Genomic DNA, 18,675 nt, shown 5'->3' with positions numbered 1-18,675 from the left:
GGTCGAATACCTGTCTTGCTCTTCGAACCTTCTCCTCTGTCGGTTCATCCACTGGGTCAGCCACCGGGCCTCCTCCTTCTGCACGGACCTCTTAATGCTCAGGTCTTCCATGAAGTGGTCTCTCTCCAGATTCGCTGCAGTCACCATCCAGTTCAGGTTGTTCAGTAGTCTCTTTAGTACCTCATGCCCCACAAGCACTTGTTGGAACTTGCAGATTCTCTTCTTCATGTTGCTGTACTGTGTCCAGAGCACTTCCAGCTTCTCCTGAAACTCTGTGTTCACTTGCTCCAGATCTTGAAGCTTCTGGTATTTTCGTCAAGCTAAAGGGTCACATCATTCAGCTGTTTGAAGAACATTTTGGTCTCTTTCTGTGAGCAGTGACCACAGATGCTGCCATCTCCAGCTCTGCCACTTGCTGCTCTGCGGCCTGCAGGCAGCTGGTGAGAACTTCATGCTCTCTTCTCTGTCATTGGTCGCCTGCTGCATGTGGACCAGTGCATAATGTAAATCACTTTCTACCTAAACCAACCTCTGTATGGGTGCCTTGTGGATCTCTAGCTTCATTTTCAGTGCTCTGTGCAGCTTGGCTATCTTCTCCCTCTCATTCTCCCGTTGATCCTGAAAGTCTGTCTTTTTCTGCTTCAGTGGTTGGATCTTGATCTTGGCACAGAGCACCTCTTTTCTTCTTTTTCTGGGATCCAGGGCGGGAACCTCGTTTCCGTAACACCTTTGTGGATACTTGGTGGTATCAGAACCGTCGACACTCTGGACTCTGGTGGCTGTGACTGTGTCCAAAGGCAGAGGAGGCTCGTGGTCAGAATCACCTTTGGCCGGACTCTCCTTTGAATCACGCTCCCCAATGGCATTTGTCTTGGGGATCTTTCACATTTTTGTGTTCTTTGTTTTCTTGAATGTTGCAGGTCTGTAGGGAGGATTCTTCTCCCAGTGTTCTTGTGGCAGTTTCTTGCCTGCAGCTCTCTCGTGGAGTCCTGTTGTTTCAGACATCTGAGGTCTGGGATGGGAAAAATGGGCTGTCCACATTCCCAGGCTCTGGGAAATCCTCTATTCTCCCACTAATCATTGACCTTGCTGATGTTCTGGCACAGACCAGTGAGTTCCCTATTCTCAGGTTGAAGTGGTGGGAGCTGGAGCCCACAGTTGTAATCCTGGTCCTGCCACATCCAAATGGCTAGAGATCCTAAGAAACTCAATCTTATCCTTATGAATATCAATGGTATGTGATATATGTCATGATTGAATGGGCAGTTCTTGAATGATTCTTGTATAATACTATACAAAATTATATTCTATAACACTGATCGATTTTAATTAATACTTTATGTAGCATTTAAACAATCACATTCATTAAGTGGAGGAAGAATGAAATACCTAAGAATTGGGCATCACATAGTATAGAGCTGCCATTTTTTCTGTCAGGACTGTGATTGGAACTCATGGTATGGGTAACTCTGTTGCACTGTGTGGGAAGGGGAGGCCCACCACCTCCTTGAAGTCATGAAATTCAAGTCTATTCTTGAGGTCTAAAATGGATCCCCAGCACTAGAAAACATCCTATTCATGTACATTTTAAATATATGATTCATATTTACATACATAGGTTGATTCCATATAGCGTTCAGTGTACTCATTTTATTTTTTGTTTTATTCATGTACTGGCCATTCATTTTATTAACTATTATGGCACATAGAACATTGATTACATTGATTTCCAAAGGATATAGGTCTGCATATGTGTTCCACTTCATACCTGACACCCAGGACTTTCACAAAAAAGGAAAACTTGTGTCACCATCAGCTTCTTACTCCACGATTCATTTTTTGGGAGTGCTGGCATTTGAATTCATGGCCTACAAAGCCCAATTCATGAATGAGTGAGTGTCAGCATGCCATCCTGGGGCAAATTGAACTGACAGGTAGTTCCTAGGACCTGAGATTGAGCACCAGGGATTGAAAAAATAAGAACAGAGTGACACCCAGATGGTAGTATGCTAATAAATATATATCTTTATAGAGTGCCAGAGATGTCTCCACATTATTCATTTACATAGACTATATTCCTACCAGTTCTTGAGTATTTATTATGGCTCCATATAATTAATGTTATTGTTTTCATCCTTAATAAATTATTAAGTAAATCAGTGTCCTGGAATTATTGCATATCTGTAAGAAATAGTATTCTTTTAACGCTTCATATTAAATGGAATCAGTCTACTGAAATCATGATATCTAATTTTGTATAAGTAGCATTCACGATCAGCTCATTCAACCATGACATTGATAACATTCCATCATCATTCCTATGGATGGGAACGAGTCTCTTAGGATCTTCTGCCATCTGGAAGTGGCATTACTGGGATTCAAACTCTAGGCCTATGTTGCCGTGCGAGACTATGGCTTCCACAATAGCCTACCATCCTTCAGCAATGCAAGGTGAAGTACCCTTTGGAGCTGTGTCATTCAGATCCTCCAAGGTTAGTTCAATGGGAGGGAGATCTGCTTTGAGTATCACAAAAGAGGGAGATGGCTTTTTCCTCAAGTTTGGAGATGCTGTAATGAGGCTATGTTCTGGGTAGACTTGAGGCCTTTCAGCAAACATAGCTTTTCCCGGGCCTACTTTGTGAGAAACTCACAGAGTCCAGCCTAGAGACACTCTCTAGGTTTATGTTTACTGAATTTCAATTGATTGTCAGGGCTGCTAAAGGGAGGGGCAGCCTCTGGCTCTGATTACCCAGTAAAGAAAGCCACTCCTAGGGCTGGCTCCCAAGCTGGGTGACTCTCCCCTGGGTGGAGCTGAGTCTGGCAGGTCATTTAGGCTCTTGTGACCTGCTAAATGACTCTAGTTTTATTCCAAGGCCTGAGTTGGAGTTAGCAGCTCCACCGAGCTTTGTCTGTATCCAAGATGGAGATCTCCGGTACTGGGGGGGAGGAGGGGTAGCCTTCCGTCCTCTGCTCCCTGAGGAGTGAGGACTTCAGGCTTCTACTCATGCCGAGTCTTGGTTCCTGGGTCGTCTCTGGTCTGCGAACTGCAGGATGAAGATGTCTGCTCCTTGTCAGTTCTTGCTGGTGTTGAGTAGAATCCGCTCTCCCGCTGCGTCTGGCTCCTTCTTCCCAGACTCTCTGTGATTCAGGTATGGCAGGTTTGGCCACCGCTGCCACCGCTGCCGCCTCGGCGGCGAGGGCTGCTGGCAAGAGCTCAGATCTGTCTCCTTGCCTGGATTTTCCCTCTCTGGCTTAACTCTCTGTCCTGTGATGGCACACTTGGTGTGATTCTCTGGCTTAGGACTGTTCACTGGAACTCTAAAACTGCTTTCTATGTGAGAGCTTGTTTAGCCTCCAGCTTCTCCTCCGCCATCTTCTCAAAATTTCAGAGAAGTTACAGTTAAATGGACAAAGTATTGAATATATTTCTTATCAAGCATTGTTGCCCCATCCTTTGTTTCCCCTTCCCATACCTTCTTATCTCCACCACACAGTTCCCCACCCTCCCACCCCCACTCCCTACCACTTCTGACCAAAGTTGTAAACTTTGTTTTCGACATAATGACTTGTACATGTCATTGTTGCAATGGGTCCACCTGTATCCTTATTTAAAAATGTGTTTTTTCCTTCCCCTCCACAAGTTATATCAACAACAAATACAGTGAAAGCAGGGGTTATACTGTGGGGGAGGGACATGCAAAGCAAGAAAGAAATCATCTTATGAATGTGTTCAAAACAATCACAAGAAAAAAATATTTGAATCCTTCTCTTGGGGTTTATTTCATCCAACATCAACTTATCTGAACTTTTTTGCATGTCTCAGACATATACTAGTTATTGCAAATAAGGGAAACCATGGGACCTATCTTTCTTTGGGCCCGGATTACTTCACTTAATAATTTTTTTTCCAAGTCTTTCCATTTCCTAACAAATGGGGCAATGTCATTCTTTCTGATGGAGGCATAGAATTCCATTGTGTATATAGACCAAAACTTCTTGATTCATTTATCTACTGAGGGGCATCTAGATTGCTTCCATATCTTAGCTATGGTATATAATGTTATAATAAACATATTTGTCCTGGTAGCTTTAGTATGGTCTTGTTTGTGTTCATTTGGGTAAATGTCCAAAAGTGGGATTGCTGGGTCATAGGGGAGCTCTATGTGGAGTCTTTTGATGAACCTCCAATCTACTTTCCAAAGTGGTTGAACAAGTTTACAGACCCACCAACAATGCAATAGGGATTCCTTCTGTCCATATCCCCTCTAGCATCTGTTGTTATTAGAATTCTGGATTATAGCCATTATATCTGGGGTGAGTAGTACCTCAATGTTGTTTTGATTTGCATTTCTTTCATGGCCAGGGAGGTTGAGCATTTCTTCATGTGTTTATTGGCCATCCTTCTTTCCTCTTCAGAGAAGTTTGTCTTTAAGGCTTTAGCTCACTTATTTATTGGGCAGTTGTTTCCTTGAGGATTTGTTGGTGGGGCATTTAATTTTTTGAGTTCCAGTCATATTTTAGATATGAGACCCTTGTCCATTGTATGGCTAGTGAAGATCTTCTCCTAATCTGTGGTTGATCTATTGATCTTGCTAGCTATGTCCTTTGCTATGCAGAAGCTCTGCAATTTCATGCAATCCTATTTGTCTAACCTTTCTTTGATTTGTTGTGTTTCTAGGTGTCCTTGGCCTGTACCAAGGAGACCTATGTAGTCCCTTATTGACGGACTCCTCTCCCAAATTACTCACGGTGATTCAACCCTTTGACAAAGCAGCAGAGTATAAAATTAACCCTCAAAAATCAATGCCTTTTCTGTATGCCAACAATGAGAAAAGCGTGGCTGAAATTAGGATAGCAACTCCATTCGTAATATCCTCACAAAAAATAAAATACCTAGGAATTAACTTAACCAAAGAAGTGAAGGACCTCAATGATGAAAACTTTAAAAACCTCTTAATGGAAATCAAAACAGAACGTAAAAGTGGAAAAACCTTCCATTCTCCTGAATTGGAAGGATCAATATCAATAAAATGGCAATACTTCCCAAGGCTATCTACAAGTTCAATGCGATACCTATCAATATTCCAACCTCATTCTTCAAGGAAAGAGAAGAAGTAATCCAAATATTCATATGGAACAATAAAAGACCCCAAATAGCAAAAATTATCCTTAACAGAAAGAACAGTGCTGGAGGAATATCAATACCAAATTTCAAATTCTACTACAAAGCCATAATTGAGAGGGAGTCATGTGGAAGTTCTTGCCTTGTATGGCACGTAATTGAAATCCTCCTGCTCTCACCTCCCCATGGACCTAGGTGATAGAAGTATTCCATCACGCACAGCCAGGTGTTGGATCATTGAAGGTAAAACTTCACTGGTCTTGAACTGATGTCCCAAATAGCTAGCTTTATAAGCATATGCCTTCAAAACATTGTTGTATTCCGTTTCACTTTGAAGTAGCGTTTGTACATGCTTAGAGATACAATGATAACACACTACATGTTTAATATATAGAATAGTCAATATAATTAGCAAGTTTATCTCTTAAATCTTTACAGCTAATATATTTTGGTAACCTCCTGACTCTGCTAGTCATTTTTTTGAATATACCATAAACATGAATACATTGATAATGTGGACTAGAAGATTGGATGTTGATAGATATAGACAAGTTAGACAATTTGTAGTAAATATATATTTATCTATTGCTGCTCTGAAAAAAATTATCATATATTCACCATAACAATACCACAATATATTCACAATAATTTTCCTGCAGTGTAGAATTTTCCATTTCATAATCTGCCATCTTTTTATCTTTTTACATTCTCACAAGTATGAATTTTTTCTTGTTTCTTATAATGTTTTGAAAACATTAAGGTGGAATTAAAAAATTTGTAGAGTCTCCTAAAATTAGTTCATTTTATTTGGTTTTGTGTTGCTAAATCATTAAAAACAAGGTTTCCTGAAAGTTATGCTAGCAGACTCTATCACTAAATTGTATTCTAATTACATCTTATTATTGTATTTTTATATAGAGTTTACTGTTTCTGTTTTATGATATAGAGTGTTGTGAAGCCGGACTGAAACTTGCAACCACACTGCCTCCACTAACAATGCTTTATCACCAGGTTCTGGAGGCTCATAATTATAACTCTAGCTAATCAGTAGGTTGATACCTGATATTTAGTTCAGACAGACTGAGCAGGAAATTTTATGAGTCTCTCCTCTCCAGTTCACTAAAAAAGCTTGCAGCTGAACTGAAGTACAATTGGTAGAGCACTAAGGTCAAGGGAAAGGTGCTTGGGATTGTCATAAAGCCCCCGAGTTCAAGCCCTAAGACACAAATATGCACAGACACACTTTCATACACACACACACACACACACACACACACACACACACAATACCACACACATGTACACGCACAAAGTCCCAGGCAATGTTGTATCTTAAATTCTTATACAGAGATTGGACAACAGCCTACTTATTTGTGAAGGTTTTTCCTTGATTATTTTGAAGGAGGAGGATAGTTCATGGGTCACAGATGACAAGACTTTAGTGAGGAATACTTGATAAAAGATTAGCTTATAAAAAGAACAGGAACACAGTTTTTATTTTTAAATCTTACATTCCTTCAACTATACTATATTTAAAAATTAATCCTTGAATAATGAGAAAACAATGCAGCACCTCTTCCCTTCTCCCCTTCCCCTCTGTCATAAAATATGACAACAAATTCAAAAATACTCTTTTATCTTACAAGAATGTACACCTGTAAAAATGTCTGACTATATGTGTAATGTTTGTTTTCCAATACTTATTTGATTTTCCCACCGCTAAGAACTTCCTTTTTCCAGATGACAGCATACTGGGGCTTCAAGGGCAAACAAGATTAAGAAACAAAAACCTAACAATGTCTTAGGAAGTAGATGTTAAAAATAGATGCAAGAAGCACATGACAGGCTGAGGGGGTCCTGAGAGGCAAAATGATTTGTGTAGGATGAGAGGAATAGTGACAAATAAGGCCTGGATCTGACCTAGGAAGGGCTCTTTGAGGCTGAGACATGCCTGTATCTAGGCCTAGCTGAAGATATTGGGATTTGACAAGGTCCACATGTGTATAAAGTGATGTGCAAGGGGAGATTTCAGCCTCCAGTTTGTCTTTGGGATGGTCTTTTGTGAGCAAGCAGCTTAGATCATTGGGCTCTGAGAGATGACGTTACCTCCCTCACAATGGAATAGAATATAGCACTCTGAAAGCCACGCAGCTGTAACCTACAGTCAGCTCAAGCCAGCTCACTTGGCCTGTGGCTCAGGAACAAGAAAGATGTTCCTGTGTTGTTCTCAAAGTCAAGAGACTCAGATCTCAGGCATGAGAGGTGTGAGTGCCTCACTCGATGCTGCAGACATTGGATCAGTGCCAAACCACTAATCCAATGTCTCAGGACTTTTTATAAGAAGAAAACAAGGAAATCATGAGGCAATTCAGGCCAGGTATAACTATGACAGAAAACCTATTTAATCTCATCCTAGCCCACACTAGAAACTTCTTCTTATGTGCTTTTATATGTGTAGACAGATAATATTTGCTGTGCACTTTTCAATCCACTCTATTATAATTACTCAGTTTGAAGTGTACTCCCATTTCCATGTTTCATAGATCCATTCTTTTTTACCATCTCAGTGTGACAATGAGTCAGCCCAAACCCTGAATGTGCCTTATAGTATATGGAGCTGGAACTCAGGCTTTCTGGAAATTTTGGTAATGGACCTAGTCCCTGCCTACCAGAAAGGTGATCCCTTCTATGTTGGAAACTTCCTCCACCACTACACAGAGTGGAGGACAATGGAGAAGTTGCTGGATATTCTGTTTAAAAAGTGATTGTTCCTTGGCTGGGAAGGTGGGTTCAGTGGTAGAGAGTTTGCCTTGCATGTATGAGGCCCTGGGTTCGATTCCTGACCACCATATAAGCAGAAAACAAACCGCAAGTGCTGCTGTGGCTCAAGTGATAGAGTGCTAGCATTGAGCTGAAGAGCTGAGGGACAAGGCCCAGGCCCAGAGTTCAAGCCCCATGACCAGACACACACAAAAAAAGTGAATGTTCCTAAGCCAGGCACCAGTAACTCCTGCCTGTAATCCTAGATTCTCAGGAGGCAGAGATTTGAGGTTCATGGTTCAAATCCAGCCCTAGCAGGAAATTCCATGATACTCTTATCTCCAATAAACCACTAGAAAACCAGAAGTGGTGCTGTGGCTCAAGCGGTAGAGTGCTTGCCTTGAGCTGAAGGGCTGAGGGATAGCACCCAAGCCCAGAGTTCAAGCCCCATGACCAACAAAAATAGAGGGTTTCCTCCTTCAAACCAAGGGCTGATGAGACCCCCCCAGCAGAGTATTGGAATACTTGGTACATCTCTGAGACAGTTTCGCTGGGGTCTTATCAAAGGAGCTTGGCTTGAGAAAAAGAAGTGCAGTCCTTGACTAATTCCTTAGGACTGGTATGCCAGAATATTTCATTTGCCTCATAAGCTAGCAGAGCCTTAGCAATTTGCTTGCTGAGAGACTAGGATTTAAGGAAGGAGCCAGTGGCACCCAACGTCCACGCTCACCTAGGAAATCACTATCTTGGAGGCTTTTGAAGGAATATAGACAGAAGAAAGGAGGCAACTTTAACTTTAATTGGGGGCTTGAGTGCTGTCCCATTTCTAGCACTCTACCAATTGAGCCCCAGGTCCAATTCTGGCCTTTGGCTGGTTAATTGAAGATAAGTGTATTTAGATTTTTACAAACTAGACAGGGTTCAAACTGTGATTCTCAGATCTCACCCTCCTGATTAGTAGGATTAGAGGCATGAGCCATTGTGCATTTATTTGGACAGATGCACATAAGCATCTTCACAGTTACCATGAAGTTGTATAGACATATCTCCACTTTTTTCTGTCATGTTTACATTACCATGTGGGACTTAGCCAGTCCCATGTGTGTCCTGTTAGTTCAGAAAAGGAGAAGCATAGATTTAACTTCCTTCTCTCCTCCCATTGATACAGATCCTTCTATCGTTAACTGGGAGGAAGATGAACAAGTGAAAAAGTAAGTGGACACTGGTATAAAGAGAAGTTCTATCCTTGAAAACTTGGTATCTTTGAGGTTTCTGAATCAAACTCAACATTCTTTTTGCACACCAGTTGTGAGGCTTGGCACTTCAGTGGATAGCAGATTACACAGTTGTGGTTGTGCTTGTGCTTTTGGATTCTCATGGATGACAGGGAGGGCTGTGTATAGCAAGTCAGATCCAGTGGGGAAACAAATTCCTCTTCCTATTAAAGGGTAATTTTAGAGGATTATATTTGAGAAATTACTAGAAGTGGGTTATGAGGAGCATCCTGCTTGCAGGAGTCTCTTCCCACTTCCCAACACGCAAGTCCTGCCAGAAAGAGCCTATAATACAAGGCTCAGGATGTAGATGGTGGGCTCTCATTTTCCTTGTCATCAATCTGCCCAAAGAGTTGTTTGTTTCATCCTCCCTATGTGGATGGACTTCTAACTTGATGATTTCTATGAGCCCAAGAAAAATGACACCTTGAAAAGAACTTACACAGTATGTCAAGCTCAACATGCCCTCTTCAGACCTGCTCTTCCACTTACTTATTTTTCTGGACCAGCTGGAGGAACCCATGAGACCAAGAAAAAGAGAAAAAGTCCTCGTTTATATGCCTCAGAGCTTGTGAGTAGGGATGGAACCTGAGTCTCTAGGGATGTGCCTGATTGGCCAAGAGCCCTTAGTACTCCCCAGCTTGGCAAAATGTCCTTTTATGGATATTCTTTTTCAGGTAATGTCTTTTCTCCTTTTGAAAGAACTTGGAAGTAGCCTCTCGTTAGAAACAGCCTATCTCCTCAACAGTGTTCAGTCTCAACTCAAATTCTACTGCTTCTCTCATTAGATCCTTCTGGAAGTTTAGTGACACATTAACTTCTAGGGTCTACTCAAAGACTCCTGTACCTATTTTCATTCTCAGGTTTGCATCACTGTACAGAAGCTCCTGCAGAACTCCAGATAAAGAACCAATCAGTGATGTCGTCTATGGTGACTGATGGAGATTGGAAGCCATCGCTGATCTCCAGAAATCATGTGAAGGTAGAGGGGTTTTTTCAATTTGTAGAAAGGCCCAAGTAGGTTTTGAGTCCTGTGGAAATCCCACTGATTCTGAACCCCACATGTAACGCAGGTGTATCTACACATACCACCAAGGAAGAAGACAATACAGAATGTCTTTCATGAATGTTCACAATCCAGTTAGATCAGCTCTAAACCAGTCAAAAAAAAATCACGTCTTGGTGTGCAGGGTGAATGTGTGCTAATAGAAAATGACCCCAGTCTATGTTTAGTAAAACCAATAATTGAGGTCCAAAATCTAGATTCAGTTGAGGAAAGGGAATCTTTCCTCACAGAATACCCAGACCAATCTCTCCTCTTGCAAGGGATCCAATTTCCAATTGATAAATTAGAATCTGTCCCTCCCTGGACACAGGAAGAAAATCCTGTCTTTAATGAGGAAGTAGATCCCTTTGAAGACTCTGAGGCAGAATTTCTGCCTGAAGGCAACTTAGAATCCAACCTAGATTTTGACATTCCTTCTCCCCTTCCTGAGAAAATCCTTATTTATCTTTTTGTCCTGATTTTTGTAAAAAGTTCTCTCTATTTTTTTCTAACTTTATTAAAATGTCAATATTTTTGACATATTCTAGAATTCATGAATCTTAAATATGTTTCTTTTTAAACCTACAATCTGAAGCATCGTGCATACTTGTTCTGGAGTTGGGGAAACAGAGTGATAGGGGGCTGTAGAAGAGAGCCTACTGGATATAATGGGAGCTGTTAACTGCAAAAAGAGAGGCAAGAAGCCAAGCCATGCCTGCATGGGGTGATAAGGTGGCTACCAAAGGTCTAGGACATAGCAGATCAGATGTCCTAGAAAGCTATTCTGTCAATTGGGAAAAATACCACAATACTTAGAGTAGTATGTAGGACTCTCTTCTAATAATGAGTTCAAATCTGTATACATTTTTATTGTATTCATTTGCTTTGGACAAATATGGAAGAAAAATTTGGCCCCAATAATATAAAAAGTCTATTTTGGGCTGAAAATATTTGACAAAATATATAGGAGATATGTATGCCGAATCTGTGGGTTTCTATTGATCTTGCTAGCTTTGTCCTTTGCCAGGCAGAAGCTCAGCAATTTCATGCAATCCCATTTGTCCAACCTTTCTTTGAATTGTTGTGTTTCTTGGTCTTTATTAAGAAAATTTCGGCCTGTGCCAAGGAGACCTAGGGTTCCTCCTATTCCATCCTGAAATGTTTTCAGAGTGTCTGCTTTGACTCCGAGGTCTTTGGAGTTGATTCTGGGGCAGGGTGATATATAAAGATCTAGCTTTAGTTTTCTACAAGTAGTTAACCAATTTTGCCAGCACCATTTACTGAAGAGGCTGTCTTTCTTCCATTCTATTTTTTTAGCTCCCCTATCAAAGATTAGATGGCTATAGGTCTGTAGGATCATTTCTGGGTTTTAAATTCTATTCCATTGGTCCTGAGGTCTGTTCTTGTGCCAGTACCAAGCTGTTTTGTTAACTATGGCTTTCTAGAAGAGTTTGAAATTTGGTATTGATATTCCTCCAGCAGTGTTCTTTCCGTTGAGGAGCATTTTTGCTATTCGGGGTCTTTTATTGTTCCAGATGAATTTTTGGATTGCCTCATCTATTTCCTTGAAGAATTAGGTTGGAATTGTGATAGGAATTGCATTAAATTTGTAGATAGCCTTGGGAAGTATTGCCATTTTCACGATGTTAATCTTTCCAATCCAAGAGCATGGGAGTTTTTCCCATTTTCTAAGTTCTGTTTTGATTTCCTTTTTCAACTTGGGGTGGGGGAGGACTGGGTGGGGGGGAGGGAGGATAGGAAGGGATGGGAAGGGTAAACAAAGGAGGAGGCTACAATGCTTGATAAGAAATGTACTCACTATCTTGCCCATGTAATTGTAACCCATCTGTACAGTATTTTCACAATACAAAAAAGTGGCTGAGAAAAGAGGATCAAGGTTTTAAGTCTGGACAGGAAACTGGATCAGACACATCTCCAATGATTTCTAAAAAAGCTTGAGGTGCAGTTTGGTTCAAGTGGTAGAGTGCTATACTGGAGCATAAGCTTTAGGAACAGTGCCCAGGCCCTGAGTTCAAGCCCTAAGACCAGCACAAGCACACACACATGCACACACACACACACACACACACACACACACACACACACACACACACACTAAATTTTGTGTGTTCCTATCACCCCGCTTAAAAATATATTCCCTCTTCCAAGCTCACCTGATTTTTTTGGTTTTAAAAGGGACTTCCTGTGTAGCACAGGCTGCTCCTAAACTTACAGTTCTCCTGGGTACTGGGAGTACAGGCATGCCTACAATAATTGGCTTCACTCAGTAACTCTATAACTTATTCGCAAGAAATTCATTCATACTCATGAAGATATTTGGCTTAAAGCTGTTCACAGTAATATTCTACCGTACAAAATATAAATATTATATCTGGACATGGTACTATCCTACCACATGGTGATACCAGCCAATACTCAGGAACCTGACACAGGAGAATAATCAGGTGAGGAAAGCCTGGTCTACACTGCAAAACTGGTCTCCAAAGGAAAGAAATTCTATAAATATTAATCTACTATGAAACATACAATATGTTAAATTTATATAATGTAACAAATAGATCATTGTTAATAGAAATAAAATCTTGGCAGAAATTTTAAATACATACATATGCATATATATTTAAGCTTGGAGAAATAAAATTTCAAGTGCTTTAATCTGCATCTTTCAGTCTACCTGTCACCTACTTATTTACTGATACATTGATTTCTGTTTAGTCTTCACAAAACATTGTTCTCCCACATAAGTATACAAAATTGTAAAACAAAAAGTACAAAACAAACATTATCATAAATACAAATATAGTTTAATCCCTACCATAATAATTTGGAGAAAACATTCATTAAGTTAATGGCATTGTATACTGCTCAGGAAGGGGAGTCTAGGAAAATGTAGATCGTGTGTGTGTGTGTGTGTGTGTGTGTGTGTGTGTGTCTATGTCTGTGTCTGTGTCTGTGTCTGTGTGTTTTCCATGAGTAAATAATGGAGTTAGAACTATTATTCTTGCTTGGTCTTTTTGCTCAAAGCTGACACTCTACCACTTGAGCCACATGTCCACTTCTGGAAATTGGAGAAATATCTCAGATTTTCTGCATGGGCTGCTTTAAACCTGAATCCTCAGTTTTTGACCTCTAAAGTACTAGGTTTTAAAATATGAGCCACTGGTGGAAAGCAACTACGTTAACATTTTTGCATGTTTGAATGAATTTTAAAGTAAGACATATATGTTACTTTTGAGAATGGCTGGATAAAGTAATTAATGTTTAACAGAAGTTAAAACATAGAAAGCTGAGAATGGCAAGTAGCTGAGAACAGAATGGAATAATTCAAAATTACCTATGACAGTTTTCAGTCTGTGCACAGAAATGATTACATTGTTGGAGCCCAAGGCCATCAGATAACTGAGCTCCAGCTGGCTGCTATGCACATGAGGCCAGCTGGTGCTATTCACAAGAATGTGATGTTGTTGGATGGTAGGGATCAGCTTCAAGTTAAGAACCTGAAATATTTCTATTGATCTAGAAGGGGAAACATCCAGGACAAGAAATGTGGTAAAAATTGCTGAATGCAAAATCCATCCAGTCAAAGGAAGACAGAATAACTCTTTCTATGTCTGAAAAGAGTATTCTCTCACAAAGAATCATGAGCTGAATTTGGTGGTCAATGTTTATAATCTCTGATCTTGGGAGGCTGATTTAGAAGTTAGCTTGAGGCCAGCTTAAGTTTTAGGCTATCAGAAGGAAATATAGTAAAATGCTATCTTAAAACAACAACAACAACAACAAAAGACCCAATGACTGGTAATGTGTTTAGTGGTAGAGTGCTGGCCTTACATGCAAGAAGCACTTGATTTGATTCCTCACTATGACGTAAGCAGAAAATCTGGAAGTGGTGCTGTGGCTCAATTGGTAGTGGGCTAGCCTTGAGTAAAAGAAGTTCAGGGAGAGTGCACAGGCCCTGATTTCAAGCCCCAGCTCTGGCAAAATTAAAAAAAAAAACAAGTGCAAAATGCTGTTTATTGAAATAAATAGGTTGAAGAATTTTTATACTCACTAGAAAATTGTGCTGTTGGGAATTCATAATGAACTTTGTTAGGAAAAATTAAAACAAATTAATGAAATATTATCTGGCATTGGAAAGGACACAGTGAGATGTACAAATGATTGCTGCCTATGGTTATTTGATATAACAATGTTACAGATACACTTGCCAGATACACTTGCCAGATTGTGATTTTTTTAATTATACAATCGTGGTTTTTTTCTTTTTCAAAATAATTTTACTGCCACGCCTAGAGACTAAGAGAACTGTTTCCAGCCAGGGCAGGAAAGTCTGTGAGATCTTTTTATCCAACTAAAGGTTCAGAAAATGTGAAGTGGCACTGTTGCTCAAGTGGTACAGTGCTGCTCATGAGCTGAACAATGTCCAGACCTAGAGTTCAAGCCCCACAACTGACAAAAATTAATAATAGTAATAATATTAATTTTATTGTTACTATTAAGGTGTTATATATAAAGGCTATCAATTCATAAGTTTTTTCTTTGCTAAAAGAAATACATATCCATCTTCATTGCCAACAGCCAGGATTTAGCCATCTGCATTCCAGCTGATCTCTGGGTGTAGAGGCAATGTATAATACAAAGCAATACAAACCATTTCTGACTATAAATAATTTTTCTCTACACATCTTAAAAATGAATGCTGACAACATGAAATAAAAAACCCTAAGTTTAAAACATTCTTCTAGACAAGTTAAAGAAATTCTGAGAACAAGTATTTTAAGAACAATTTCAGAGAGCTTGAACTCAGGGCCTGGCTTCTGTCTCTGAGATTTACTACTCAAGATTGGGTTGCCTCTTTGAGCCACAGTGCCAATTCCAGTTTCCTCGTGGTTAGTTGAACAGAAAAGTTTCACCAACTTTCCTCTTCAATCTGGCTTTGAACTAGTATCTAGAGATTTCAGCTCTCTGAGTAGCTAGGATTATAGGCATGAGCCCCTGGAAAATGGCTTATTGCTTACCTGAGACAGAGGCCAATTAATATTAAATGTCAATCATGTTTACCTTTGTAAAATAAAGTTAACCGAAATGCCTTCCACTAGAAATAAGGAATCAAATGTGTAGGTGGGTTACAAAGTTCTTACCAAAAGCTATATATTTTCCTTCTGTTTCTTTTCTTCCAAAATTGTATGCTTTCCAGAATCATACTTTATCTTTCCTTGCTGGTTTCTTTATTTTATTTCATAAATGTCTACAGCTTCTTCAGCCATCATTTATTTATGTGAAGAGCTTTCAAACATCTATATTCAGTCCAAATTCCTTGTATGCATCTCTCATCCATATATTGAATTGCCATAAAAATTTGTGAAACAGTAATCATCTCTTATCATTATTGGATATTAATGTGTAAGTAAAATTTAAGAAAGTAAAGAATAACATCAATAAATATAACATGATTTTAATAGTAATGCTAAACATAAATACAACGTTGATTATATTCTGAGAAATTTAATAAAAACCTCAAGATAAAGAAATCACTTTTTTTAGTGCTAATATTATGGTTTAAACTCAATACCTTACCTTCTCACTGAAGCTTTTTCCCTCAAGGGTGGTGCTTTGCATTTGAACCACAGCTCCCCTTTGAATTTTATTTGGGGGATAATATAGAGATAAGAATCTCATGGAATAAAAATCATTTGTGTCCTTATCTTGGGGTTCATTTCACATAACATTGTCTTATAAAGTTATATGGTAACATGTACTACTTACTGCAAGTGAGGTTAACCGTGGGGCCTATGGTTATTTGAGCCTCGCTTATTTCATTTAATAAAATTGTTTCCACATCTTTCCATTTCCCAGCAAATGGAGTGATGTCATTCTCTCTGATGGAAGCATAGAATTCCTTTGTGTGTGTGTGTGTGTGTGTGTGTGTGTGTGTGTGTGTGTGTGTGTGTGTATGTATGTATGTATGTGTATCACATTTTCTTGATCCATTCATCTACTGAGGGGCATCTGGGTTGGTTCCATATCTTAGCTATGGTAAATAATGCTGCAATAAACATAGTTGTGATGGTAGCTTAATAAAGTCTGGTTTGTGAACATTTGGGCAAATGCCAAAAATGAGATTGCTGGATCATAGGGGAGCTCTAAGTGGAGTCTTGGAAAAAATTATATCAAATGAAGTAAGCCAAAATCAAAGAAACATAGGTCCTACGGTTTCCCTTATTTGCAATAGCTATTATATGTCTCGGACAAGCATAAAAGTTCAAAAAGTTTGTACATACGACCAGATAAGATGATGTTAAGCGAAATGAACCCCACAACAAGATTTATAATCTACCATGTTTTATTTTTCTTTTTATGTTCCTCTCCCATGGTATAACCTCTGTTTTTACTTTATTTAATTTCAGTGACCTGCATCTTGTATACAACGTTCTCTAGCTTGGGAAGGGGAAGGGGAAAGAAACAAAATGCAAGCTGACCCGTTGTAACAATGAGATGCACAAGACACTATGTTGAAAAAGGAACTTTACAATATGGGCTGGGAAGCAGGGAAGGGAGGAGAGGGGGAGTATAGTTGTGCAGGTGGGAGGGAAGAAAGGGTAGGGGAAAAACAAAGGAGGAGGTAACAATGCTTGATAGAAAATGTATGCATTACCTTGCTCATATAACTATAACCCCTCTATACAATATTTTTACAGTAAAAACCTCTTTTATAAAACAGAAGGTGTCATGTACAGCAAGTATAGTAGCCCACATGTGTAATTCTAGCTCATTGGGAAGCAGAGATGACAAGGATCATGGTCTGTGGCCAGGCCAGAGAAAAAACTGCCAAGACATCCATCTCAACAAATGAGCTTTCCATAGTGGTTCACATATGTAACCCTAGCTAATCATGTGGGAGGCATAGGTAGCAAATCTAGCAGTCAATCTAAGATCAGACCCGGGCAAAAAGTTCAAGACCTCAAGTAATTAAATGGACTAGAAGTATGGTAAAAGTAGTTGAGCTTCTTGATGCTATACAACCAGAGTCCTGTCTAATACGCAGAGAAACCCTGAATAGAACCCTTCTACCAAAAAGCCTAAATAACTTTATCCTATTTGAACATCTAATTTCAAGGCGACTGACAGATCTGAGATGGTGACATTCTCTTTAAAATTAGTTATTCAAAAGAGACAAAGTTATTTAGGTTTTGAAAAAAGTGAAAAGGAAAATACATGTGATTTTTGTTAGTTCTATAATTCTTGAAAACATAAAATGTACTCAGGTATTTAATATATATCCATATGTGTGCATATGTCCATGTAAGTATGTATATCCATGTATATATATATATACATACATACAAATATGTATGTATATATACATATATACATACATATATATACATATATGTATGTATATACATACATATTTGTATGTATGTATATATGTGTATATATATACATACATACAAATATTTCATCTCTTTTCTGTGTATTCAATGATACAAATGAATCTGTACAATCACTACTCAAAGGGATGAATCGACAAAGAGAATGAGCAAAAAACTCATATTCAGGAATCTATGGCTAGCCAAAACCCCTGAAAATCTTTTACATCAGTTTGCATGTGTCAGTTACTGCAATACAGGGACAGTACAACGACAATGGGATACCAGGCAGAAGAAATGAGAAATGAGATACCAATTGTACAATATTCTTTCTGATGGTTAAGTAGAATTTTCTCTGTGTGTGTGTATGTGTGTGTGTGTGTATTACATTTTCTTGATTAATTTTTCTCTTGAGGTTTATCTGAGTAGATTCAATGAGAATGGTTGGGCTGAAACCTTTACTGTATCCTGGTATGTAATCTTTCGGGTAAATGCCCAGGAGTAGAGTTGCTGGATCATATGGAAGTGGGTAGTCAAAAGAGGGATGAAGGGTTAAAAGGTAGAAGAATGGACAGGAGAAAAGGGGGAAAAATATCCTACAATATTAAGAAGAGTGAAAGAAGAAGTGCATAGAGGAGAGATGGATGAGAATATTGAAAGGGTTGGCATTGATCAAGGTATATTGTACACATAAAATGCTTTGTTTAATGATAATTCCTATGCTACTTAAAATAAAAATTAAAAAATCATGTCCTTAAACTGTTATGCAATTAGAAGCAAAGAATGAGAATTTGTTCAGATCAACTCCAGTGTCTATAAGTCTATTTTGTTAGGATAAGTTTTAGAACAACTCTAATGATACATATCACTTGAAGAAAATTTAATATTTTCTGCTATTCAAAGTAATCATTTTTGGAGATATGGCTCAAGTGGCAGAGTGCTACTTAGTGAGCAAAGCTGTCAGATATTGAATTCAAGTCTCAATCTCGAACAAAAGTACAAACAATCAGTAAAATTCAGGCACTTTCCTGGGCACTGGTAGCTCATGCCTTTAATCCTATGTTTAATCAGAAGGCAGAGATC

The sequence above is a fragment of the Dipodomys spectabilis genome, unplaced genomic scaffold, assembly GCF_019054845.1.
Source record: "Dipodomys spectabilis isolate Male_0828 unplaced genomic scaffold, ASM1905484v1 ptg000012l, whole genome shotgun sequence".
Lineage (NCBI taxonomy): Eukaryota > Metazoa > Chordata > Mammalia > Rodentia > Heteromyidae > Dipodomys > Dipodomys spectabilis.
This window is presented reverse-complemented; position numbering follows the sequence as displayed.